General features: G+C 34.3%; 1 pseudogene; it reads left to right on the top strand.

Moving 5' to 3' along the window:
• Window positions 1-4,543: 4,543 nt before the first annotated feature.
• LOC128042304 (splicing factor U2af small subunit B-like) lies at window positions 4,544-8,706 on the top strand (annotated as a pseudogene).
• The last annotated feature ends 2,699 nt before the right edge of the window (window positions 8,707-11,405 follow it).

The raw sequence follows: 11,405 nt of genomic DNA, 5'->3' as shown, positions 1-11,405 counted from the left end.
CAGCAACTGGTGTGCTTGTTGCCTTGCAGTTCAACATGGAGAATTTGTTCAGAATCTTCAAGGCAAGTTCTTTCTGACTTAGGAAGATCCCTTGCTGAGTTTGAGACACTTCCATGCCAAGGAAGTAAGACATTTTTCCCAAATCAAACATCTCAAACATTTTCTCCATTTTGCCTTTGAAATCAGCGAGCATTGCATAATTTTCTCTTGTCACCAATAGGTTATCAACATACAGGGACACTATGAGTTGTGTTTCATTACATTTCTTCTTCACATGCAAGGTTGGCTCACTGATGCTTCTCTCAAACCCCAAGCTAGCTAGGTAGCTATCTATTCTGTCATACTAGGCTCCTAGTGCTTGTTTTAAGCCATACAAGGCTTTCTTCAGCTTGTAGACACTATCTTCCTTGCCTGCTACTTTAAAACCTTCAGGCTGTTCAACATATATTTCCTTATCAAGAAAATCATTGAAGAAGGCTGACTTTACATCGAGTTGATGTATCTTCCATTGCTTCTGTGCAACCAAAGCAACCAACAACCTAATTGTATCAAGCCTGACCACTGGTGCAAATGTTTCAAAGTAGTCAATGCCATACTTCTGACTGAATCCCTTCACTACCAGCATTGCTTTTAGCTTGTTCAAAGTTCCATTAACATTATGCTTGGCTTAAAACACCTACTTCACTCCTATGACCTTCCTGTTGGCTGGTCTTGCAACTAGCTTCCAGGTCTGGTTCTTGTCAATCATGCTCATTTCATCGAGCATAGCCTGTTTCCATCCTTGTTGAGCTTTAGCTTCTTCAAAGCAGCTTGGTTCAATAGCAGCCACTTCAGCCCTTTCATATATCGCACTCAAAGGTCTAGTTCCCCTGACTGGCTCATTGTCAATGTCCATTTCAGAACCATTTTGATCAGCTTCAGTTTGATCCATCATTAGATCTTCAACAACATATTATGGTTCATTTTTATCCCAGTTCCAACTTGATTTCTCATCAAAGACTACATCTCTGCTTACAAAAACCCTATTAGATGAAGGATCCAAAATCCTATAGCCTTTCTTCACATTGCTATAGCCCACCAGGATGCCAGGTTGAGCCTTATTGGCCAACTTATCTCTTTTTACTGTTGGGACATATGCATAGCATATGCATCCAAAGACCGTCAAGTGAGCAACTGATGGTTTAAACTCAAACCAGGCCTCGAATGGAGTTTTATGAACCAATACCTTGGTTGGTAGTCTGTTTTGAAGATACACAACAATGTTAACTGCCTCAGCCCACAAGGTCTTGGGCAAATTCCTTTCAAACAACAGACATCTTGCTATATCCATCAAGCTTCTATTCTTTCTTTCACTAACACCATTCTGTTGAGGTGTGTAGGAGTTGGTGAGTTGGTGCTTAATACCTGCTTCATCACAAAAGCCCTGAAACATAACTGAGGTATACTCTGTCCCATTATCCGACCTCAATGTCTTCAATTTGCAACCTGTTTCTATTTCTGCTGTAGCCTTGAACTTCCAAAATACTGAGGCCACTTCTGATTTGTGCTTTAGGAAGTAAATTCAACAATACCTCGAGTAATCATCAATGAACAAAATAAATACCTACTGCCATTCAAGGACATGGTTTTCATAAGGCCACACACATCAGTGTGGACTAGTTACAACTTTTCAGAAGCTATCCAAGCATTGTTTGAAGGAAATGGCGGTCTGACTTGCTTTCCTAGCTGACACACCTCACAAACATCTTCTTTCTCAACTGATTTGGAGAAGTTTTCAACCAAGTTTTCTTTGGTTAGCTGAGCCAGTGACTTGTAGTTGACATGGCCTAGCCTCTTGTGCCATAGCTTGGATTCATCTAAAACAGCTGCGTAGGCACTGTCTGAGCTCTTGTTCCAATCTACTACAAAGCTTCTATCAGTCATGGTCACTGACATGAGTTTAGATCCACTTGAATCACTGATCATGCATTCTTTGCCTTTGAACACTGTTGAATATCCCTTTTTTAGCAACTGAGCTATACTGAGTAGATTTCTGTTAATTTCAAGCACAAACAAGACATTCGAGACAAGTTTGTTACCTGTAGGAGTGTCTATCAGCACATATTCTTTTCCTTCTGCTTTGATAAAGTGTGCATTTCCAACTTTCACCCTTGTTTTGAAACTTTTATCAATGTTCTTGAAGATAGAAGCATTAGGGGTCTTGTGGTTTGTGCAACCACTGTTTATCAGCCATCCTTTTGTGGCTTTTTCTTTGACAGCTGAGCAAGAGACTGCAAATACTTGCTCTTCCTGGTCACTGCCTTTTTCTACCACTTGAGCTTCAGCTCTTGGCTGTTGAGGTTGGTTTTGTCTCAGCTTGCCTTTGTTTCTGCAAACTTTCTCAGCATGGTCCATCTTTTTACAGACTTTACACTGCACATCAGGCCTGAACCAACAGTTTGCTCCTGGATGACTGAGCCTTTTGCAATGTGGGCAATGTGGATACCTTCTTCTTGCTCCATCTCTTCTAGGCTTGTCAGACAAGGCCTTCTTCCCTTTGTAGCCAGAGGAGCTCGAGGCAGGTCTGCTCTTGGCTTGGAAGGCACTTTCTTGATGCTACTCTTGCCTGTTGGCTCTTATTTGCTCTTGAGCATAAAGAGCATTGATCAGTTTAGTCAAAGAAATGCTAGTCAGATCTCTCAAGTCTTCAAGGGAAGAAATCTTGGCTTCATATCTCTCAAGAAAATTTGAGATAACCTTCTCTACAATTATTTCTTCACTAAACTGGCCCCCAAGCAATATGATGTTGTTCACAACAACCATGACTCTGTCTGAATATTGCTTTACTGTTTCTTCTTCCTTCATCTTCAAATTTTCAAAGTCCTTTATCAAATTCAAGAGTTGTTGTCGTCTTGTTCTTTCAGTCCCTTAAAACTCCTCCTTGATTTTATCCTAGGCCTGTTTTGGAGACTCATAAGCCATGATCCTTGTGAAAATCACATCAGACACACTGTTTTGGATACACGGCATAGCCTTGTGTCTCTTGGTTCTTTCATCTGTATGCTGCTTGATATGAGCCACTATGGCATTGGCTCTTAGAGGTACTGGTTCAACATCGGAGTTAACAACCTCCCACAAGTCAAATGCCTGCAAGTAGGTTTTCATTTTCATTACCCAAATATGGTAGCCTTCACCATTGAACACTGGTGGTGGAGCTGGAGAGAATCCGGATGAAGACATGATTTTTAGACTTGAAGAATGACAAGTCCACTAAGAAATAAACTCTTGATACCAATTGTTGGAACTAAGAACAAAGATGAATGAAAAATGACAGAAGCTTGAGCTTGAAGGCTCGATGGCTTGATGAGCAAACAAGAAATTCAATTGAGAACTTTGAGTAGATTACTTGAGTAATAAATCAAAAAAATGAAGAAGAATTTTAAATAATTTCATTAACTTTGAATTGAGGCATAATGCCAATACATATACCAGTCAGTAAGCTGGTCAACATGAAACAAAGTTACCTAAAAATCTACCTAACTCCACTAAGTAGCATTGTAACTTGTTAAACAAAACTTACACACTTGGTAAAGCTGATTTATCAGCTCAAACATCAACAAATTACATCAAGTACATTAACAACTTAGTTCTAATTTAACTAAGTTACAAAATATCATTTGAGAGTAACAAAATGAATAGCAGCATAAACTTCAGCTGCAACTGGTTGGCTCATGCAGCTTCTTTGCTTCTTGTTTGCATGTAGGCCAGCTTCAATAAATTGCTTTTTCATTAATTTTGTATGATTAGACTATGAGATTTATCTGTCCTGTATGAATACAACAGACTATTATTTCTTATCAAATGAAAACGATAAGGAAATAAATGAAAGTGAAATCTTCTGTCTTATCAAACATAAACAAGGTGCTAATCGTTGATTAGCTTAGTTTTTTCATTTTATTAAAATCAATTTTTTTGTCCATTAAATCCCTTTGATATTTTTTGAAATAATACGTAATATTTCATTGGCTAATCCTCATGGATGAGTTTTTGGTGGACGAGTTTGAAGCATGGTGGGTGCTCAGCCTCAAAGACATACATTATTTTAAAATGTGTTTAATTGTAGTTGTAGAGACTTTTTATCCATAATTTTTATTTAATTTGATTATAACATATATAAATATTTTATTTATTTATAAACAATAAATTAGAATTGATTCAATAAAAAGAAATAAAAAAAAGTTTTTGGACCATATTCCAACCTCAATGTCCATGAAACATATTAATGGGCTTGTTTAAGCAACATTAAATTTGGGATAGCCAATGCCCATCAAAGTAATCTATATTAGTATATCCAATCCATCATCCTTTGGAAACATCTAGAAAAAAAAGGGCATTGTGATTCGACGGTCACAATCACATCACACAAACTCCAATACCATTATAAACCCTTCCATTTCTCTCCCTGGCGTCCAATAATCCCCACATGCACATACTTTTCCCCTTAAAATTTAAAAACAAAAGAGATCCTTTAAGAGACAAAGGAAGAAAGAGAGAGGAATCAACAATGGCAGAGCACTTAGCGTCCATATTTGGTACGAAAAAGGATAGAGTGAACTGCCCCTTCTATTTCAAGATTAGCACCTGTCGTCAGTCCTACTATCCTCCTCTCCAATATGTACCAGTGCCTTGATATGGTCACCCCCGGCATTGATGCCTAGGGTAACCCTATCGACCCCTGTAAGATCTAATAGCATTTCGAGGTATTTCTCTTTAACTTTTTTTTAAAAAAAAAACCTACGTTTTAGTGATGTGTTAGGGCTTTACGATTTAATCAAAATTTAGATTTACTTCTAATATCAACAAGCAACTTAGTATTAGATGTTGAACTTTAATGTTAATTTTTGTAGAGATTTTATGAGAATTTATTTGAGTAACACTCTTCACTTGAAATGAACTTATACATCTTGAGCAAGAGATGTCACATTTGGACACTAAGACTGATTTAATTTGAGCATCAAGTTAGACTTTACTTTAACATAAATGAATCTTTTGAAGTTATTTAAGTCATTTTTAGGCTTATTTTAAAGTTTAGTTACAAACGAAATCGTTTGAGGTTTATTCGGGTCAAAACAAGGTAAACAATGTCATGTTGCAACATTGGAAAGTGGTGTCATGACAATGATTGATGTCATGAAACTGGAAATCGATTACTTAAATAGAGTCAATGTCACGACATTGGGAAATGGGAGTCACGAGACATACTGATGTCGCGACATCAAAGGCAGATTACCTGGAACATGTCTAAAACATTTAAAACCAAGTTTGAACTATCATCAACCATTCTATAACACATCTAAATAATTTTAGGACTCAAAATATGTCAAATTATCATTTAAAAACTTCATATAACACGAGTATATCCATCTAAGGAAGATTATCTCAAGATATAAAATTACATTAAGCATGCATGACATAGTTTTGGAACCTCTTAGTTATGTTATAATAAAAATTCACATGGTTCTAATCCCATGTACATGTCACTCTGTTACCAATAATTAAACTTCCATATACTTTAGTCCTTGTTTGATGATAAGATGAGGATGAAGATGGCCACTTCAAATTTTGCCTTCAAAACGAACTTTACCTACGCATTCAAAACAAACGCGTTAAGCTTGTGAAAACTTTGTAAGTAATCAAGATTTCATATCTTACCTTTGAATCCAAGAATTAAACCAAAGATAAAGTACATAATAGCAATAAGGATAACTAACACACTTTCACTTACCATACTTCCATCATTCACTTATTTTTATCATTATTATTTTATACCACTCACATTGCCCCTTATAGACTCGAGTGAACAAGAAGGATATATGGAATATAATCACGAAGTACATGAGCATGTAAGTGCTTGATTATTATGAACACTTATAGTGTTAGAACACAAGCACTGAAATGCTAAATTCATAAGCGCGTTAAGGAACTCTTAATGGCCTGCCATCTATATCCCATAAGTATATAAGGGTTTTAATATTATTATAAGTCTAATATTTATCACAAGCACAATCAAGTTTCATAATTTCATAATCACACATAACTTTTTAACATTTTTCAATTTAATTCTTTTGTCTACACACTTAATCACATCAACAATAACCACAATCATTTACTACTTTCTTAAATTATTCACACATTCATTAAGTTACAAGTACTTAATTCATGACAATAGCATGTTCTTTAATTCACCATTTTAATAAAATCTAATTAGGTAAGAAAGAATTCTAAAGTACTTACAAATTTTAATTAGATTATACTTCTTTCAAGCTTTGTCCACTTGTTTCCTTTGTCTACTCTTCTCCCATCTTTTCATTGTCTTTCTCTTCATTTTACATCAATTTCATAAAATATGATAAATCAATACACTTGATTCATCACTTTCATGCTCAAGTATTTGAAATAAACATGATCTTGTTGCTAAATCATGAAAATCTTATCTTAGATCTTTAGTTTCTCACATAGTTTAGATTCTCTCTTTAAACATGAACCCACCACTTCTATTAAAAAATATAAGCTTTCTATGTTGTGGGTAACTTGATTTAGCTAAGGTTTCTATACAAATTTGATGATTTCAAGCTTGGAAAGGCCTTTAATGATGATAGAGGACTAGATTGTAAAAGAAAAAAAAGTTACTTTCTCCCCATATTGGTTGTAACATGTAGGAGAAGAAGAAGATGATGATGGTGAATCTTCTCCTTCTTTCTTTTAAAATATCATCATTATTATAATAATAAAATATAATAATACTAATATCAATAATAATAAAATATAAAATTGTAACTTATTCATAAAAATCTAACCATCATCATTATTCATTATATCTTGCTAAAATTGCTCTCCTTATCTTAACATATTTCGTCATTAATTTAATTTAATCCTTTTTACTTTTCATTTCTCACTTTGACCCCAACACCTTGTAAAACCTTACAATTTAGTCTATATCCCAGATTAATATTTCTCAATACATTAGTCTTTTAAATTTTCTTTGATCTCCTACTACCCTCTCCAATAAAACTTATAAATCAAATTTTAGTTCTTCTGGGAAATTTGATTCGTAATTGCTCAAATTAATATTGTTACGACCTAGAGATTTTCAAGGATGTTATAGGAACTGAGCAAGTACGTTGAAATTGAGAGTCTGAACTTATGGGACAACTTGGCTGATTATATGGTAACATTTTTTTCCTTTGAAGTTGTGTCCTTTTCATTTTCTTTTCCTTTTTTTTTTTTTTGTAATTTCATATTATTCTTCAATTTTGTGGATAGGAGGATAATATGTATGTGTAATTTAGAGAGGAAGAACATGATGGAAATGCGCTTAAGAATTTTACTGGAAGATTTTATGCAGGTTTGACTTCTACTTTTGTAATACTATATGTATATATGTTTTGTTGGGTTAGGATATGAATTACAACACATTCTAGTGTGGCTAAGGTAGGGTTAGCAGTTTTTGACAGTTTCAGATGAACACTTAACAAATAAATGGTTTTCTACAGTTAATTAATTGTGTCAGTGTCCTTGTAACAAAAGCATCATGTTTATTACGAAAGTTATTGTTAATTGATTTAAATACAGTTAAATATGACACAATTAACTGATTTAGACATGATCTATTTAAATTTTAACACCAATAATAAGTTGTTTTTATATATCAATAATGCAATAAATAAGTTTAAATGGTCTAGATAGCCAACCTGTTAACACAATTCATTAAAAATGTAAAAACGAGTTGTATAGTAGTTAGATAGGTCAACCTGTACGAAATATGAATGAGCCTAATAGGTTCAACAAAAAAGAAACTTAAACATTGTACAGTGGTCGGGTTTAGGCTACATTATTATTCTTTTGTATTATTTCCTACCTCTTAGTAATTCTGGTATTATAGTAGATGATTGTGTTCTTAACATTATCTTTTTGGTAGTTCTAATAAATGGTTGCCTTGTTAATTTGCCCTTTTTCTATTAGGTTCTATTTTGCTAATCATTTCGGAAGTGTATTTCCACACTTGCTTCTATCATTAAATTGTATTATGCTTTTTGATGCAAGGTAGCGTATCATTGTTGACTTCTCACCTGTGACAGGCTTCTGTGAAGCCACCTGCAGGCAGTATGACGAGAACACTTGTAATCGTGGTGGATATTGTAATTTTATGCACCTTTATAGAATCAGTCGGTGAGATGTTTCTCCAAATCAAAGTTAGTTGTATATTCTTATTGTTTAATAGGTCTTATTTATTCATTGCATTCATCTTCATTAAGGAGATAATACGCTAGTTTTTCGGGAGGTCTAGAAGGAGGCGAAGTCATAGCCGAAGCAAAAGTAGAAGCTCTCATAGGTTTCGTACTAGCTGTGAGGAGCACTCTTATGGTGGACATGGTCATAGTAAAAGGTATGATGATAGGGATAATTATCATGAAGGCCGAAGAAAAAGGAATAAAGTACAAGTCCTGGCCATCGGAGAGGACGAAGTAGAAGCCCTAGAGGAAAAAGGAATCGTAGCTCAATCCGTAAGGCAGGGAGGAGAAACGTGCTAAGATTGAGCAATCGAACTGGGAAAGGGAACAACAAGAAAATGCTAAAATTATTGATAAAGATGTTGCCAATGATAACAATGAGAATCGTAACAATGGATATGTATAGAATAATGATAAGCACTACCAACAACAGTAGGAGTAGCCTCCGCTTGTGGTAGCACTCTAATCTAAATTAAATCACTCTGTCTGGTTTGTCTCTCAAGCCTTTTATAAATAATTTTCATGTTCTTATTGAGTATAACAACAAATATTTCTACCAAGAGTATGCATTCAATAAATAGCTTACAACTAATTTTCCACTATGCAAGTGGTGTGCAAGTTCACAATTCTTTGATATGAACTGATTTTTTCCCCTTAAGTTCATGCTTGTTGCAACTGTTGTCATGGTGTTTGACTGCATTACTATTTGAAAATTTTTAAACACAGTCTTCTTTTGTTCAGTTGTCCTATAAGTTATATTGTTTCCCACACTGTTTTAGCAACTAATTTTTCTTTACCATACCATATTTTCCCTCACTATCTATTTCTTCTCCATTGCTTTGGTCTTTTCAAATTTTGTAGAAGATATTTAGGGATGTTGAGAAATGAGGTTTTAACTTAATAAACAAATCAAAATACATTTTACTTTGTTTTACTCCTCCTTGAAGAGCATGTTTAGGCCGTCTTCTCCATTGCTTTTGTCATTTCAAATTTTGTAGAAGATATTTAGGATTGTTGAGAAGTGAGGTTTTAACTTATTAAGCAAATCAAAGTAAGTTTTACTCCCCCTAAATCTCATGTTCAGGTCTTGATCTCCTGTGTTCTTGGAATTTTTTTACTATTGTTGTTCATTCCATTTTTAGTGGGGAATGCAAGATCATAATGTGTAAATTTAAGTCAAGTCTTTGGAAAGCAATCTTGTGCTCTAAATTTTTAGCTTAACCTTCAGGGCTAGATAAATGTATGCATTCATTTAAAGTGTTATCTCTGTGTGTCTAATAATATTACAGTCGGGTACCTTATGACAATTACACCTTCAAAATATTGAACGATCAAAATATTCGAATATTGTTTATAAAGTAAGGCTTAAAGAATAAGCCCTAAATAAATAAGGTGCTAGATATGATTAAGTGCTTAAAGTCTATATAATGCACCCATGGGCAAAGTCTTTGTTAAGGTGAGCTTGGTGGTTTGGCAGGCTCTCTTACAGGGTATACGCCGCCCTAGCTGATAGACGTTAAAGTTTATTCCTTAGCATTAAGTCTTTAGCTTGAAAGAACTGTTGGTTATATTAATATTTTACAGTTTTGGTTAAACCTTTTAGTCGGTCTAAAAAGGACTAGTTAGAATGAGACAAGGTTTTTGAAATTGAAAAGATATGCATTTAAGATGAGAGAGAAAGTTATTAGTCATGGGCATCGAAGGAAGGGTAGTGGATAAAATAAAACTTCCCCATTAAGTTTTCCTTTTATATGCTCTTATATAAAGCCAACATATGCTTCCTAAGCAAGTTTATGCTTTCTTTGGCAAACCTTAATTTCTCTCCAAATTTTCTCTGTATTTTTCCCGAGAAAAAAAAAACTCTAACACTAAGACTTACCTGAAGGATTGGATTCAATGTATTCAGCTAACTCCTTTGTCATTAAGTACTTACACAAGAAACTCCTGAAAGCTCCCCAGATAAGGGAAAGGGTCATGCTATCTAAACTTTTCTGCATCTATTTGTGAGGTCCTTCTTACTCTATGTGTGTATGTGTATGCTTTCGTTTATGTATTGTTTAAGGTAAGCATACCTATCTTGTGAAGATGAAATGCTTGTGCAAGTGAAGTAGAAGGTGTTGTTAATGGTCTGTTTTAGGTATATTTGTGTGAAAAATGTAAAGGCTTTTCTTTGTCTCCCCCTTCTCCCCCTGCGTCTGAAATGAACCATATGGTTTGAAAGGAAAAAAAGAATGGAATCATGGCAATACCTTTAATTAAATGTGCATTAAACTGACAGATCGTGATACATGAAAATGGTTGTGTAGCCTCTGGTAGGGAAAGTGTTATTGGAAACCAGATTGGCAAGGCATGACAAAGAAAAAGAAACGAATGAATGATATGAATCTAAATATGGACTAGGGTTCTAGCTAACACAAAGAAGGTTGTCTGTATGACTGCATGGGCATAGTGTACACGCCAAATTAATTGCGTCTGGCGTATTGTTTGTCGGTGTTGGTATTTGCCAACTAGCGAATTGTGTGACTATGCTGAAATGGAAAGGCTTATTTGACTTGTCTAGGATTTTGAATTGTTTACCTTGAAACTCAGTAAGTTCTTTGAACTTACTTAATTACTTTTTTTTCTCAAGCCCACTGACGAAGCAAAGGAACCTCTAAAGTCTACGCCAGAAGATAAATCACCACCATGAAATTTCTAAGTATTTTTTATTATGTATGGCATGGGGGTGTTGTCATGAAGATGTCTTTTTGAATAATGAACTTTGTATATTTGAACTTATGTTTTTGAAACTGTAGATTTAAAAAGAATTCAACAAAGTTATTACGTTTCATAATAAGCCTAAATTTATAGAACTTCGATTGATCAATGTTTCGCACCTCTTATCTATATATATATATATATATATATATATATATATATATATATAGATATGTTCAAAAGTAATGGTGTAATATAATTTGTGGTTTGCGCCCAACATACTTTGAAGAAATAGTAATTTCAAAGCAGTGACACGTCATTTCTGAATCCTCCTTAAGGATCGGGTTTGAGGCGTAACAGTTTTTATAATATAACTACAAAAAGCATTTAAAGTTTCAAAAGTTATTTTCTTATAAATTTGGTTTGTCGGAAATTCTC

Source organism: Gossypium raimondii, chromosome 7 (assembly GCF_025698545.1).
Source record: "Gossypium raimondii isolate GPD5lz chromosome 7, ASM2569854v1, whole genome shotgun sequence".
NCBI lineage: Eukaryota > Viridiplantae > Streptophyta > Magnoliopsida > Malvales > Malvaceae > Gossypium > Gossypium raimondii.
The sequence above is the reverse complement of the archived record's forward strand: the minus strand, read 5'-3'. Positions and strand labels throughout refer to the sequence as shown.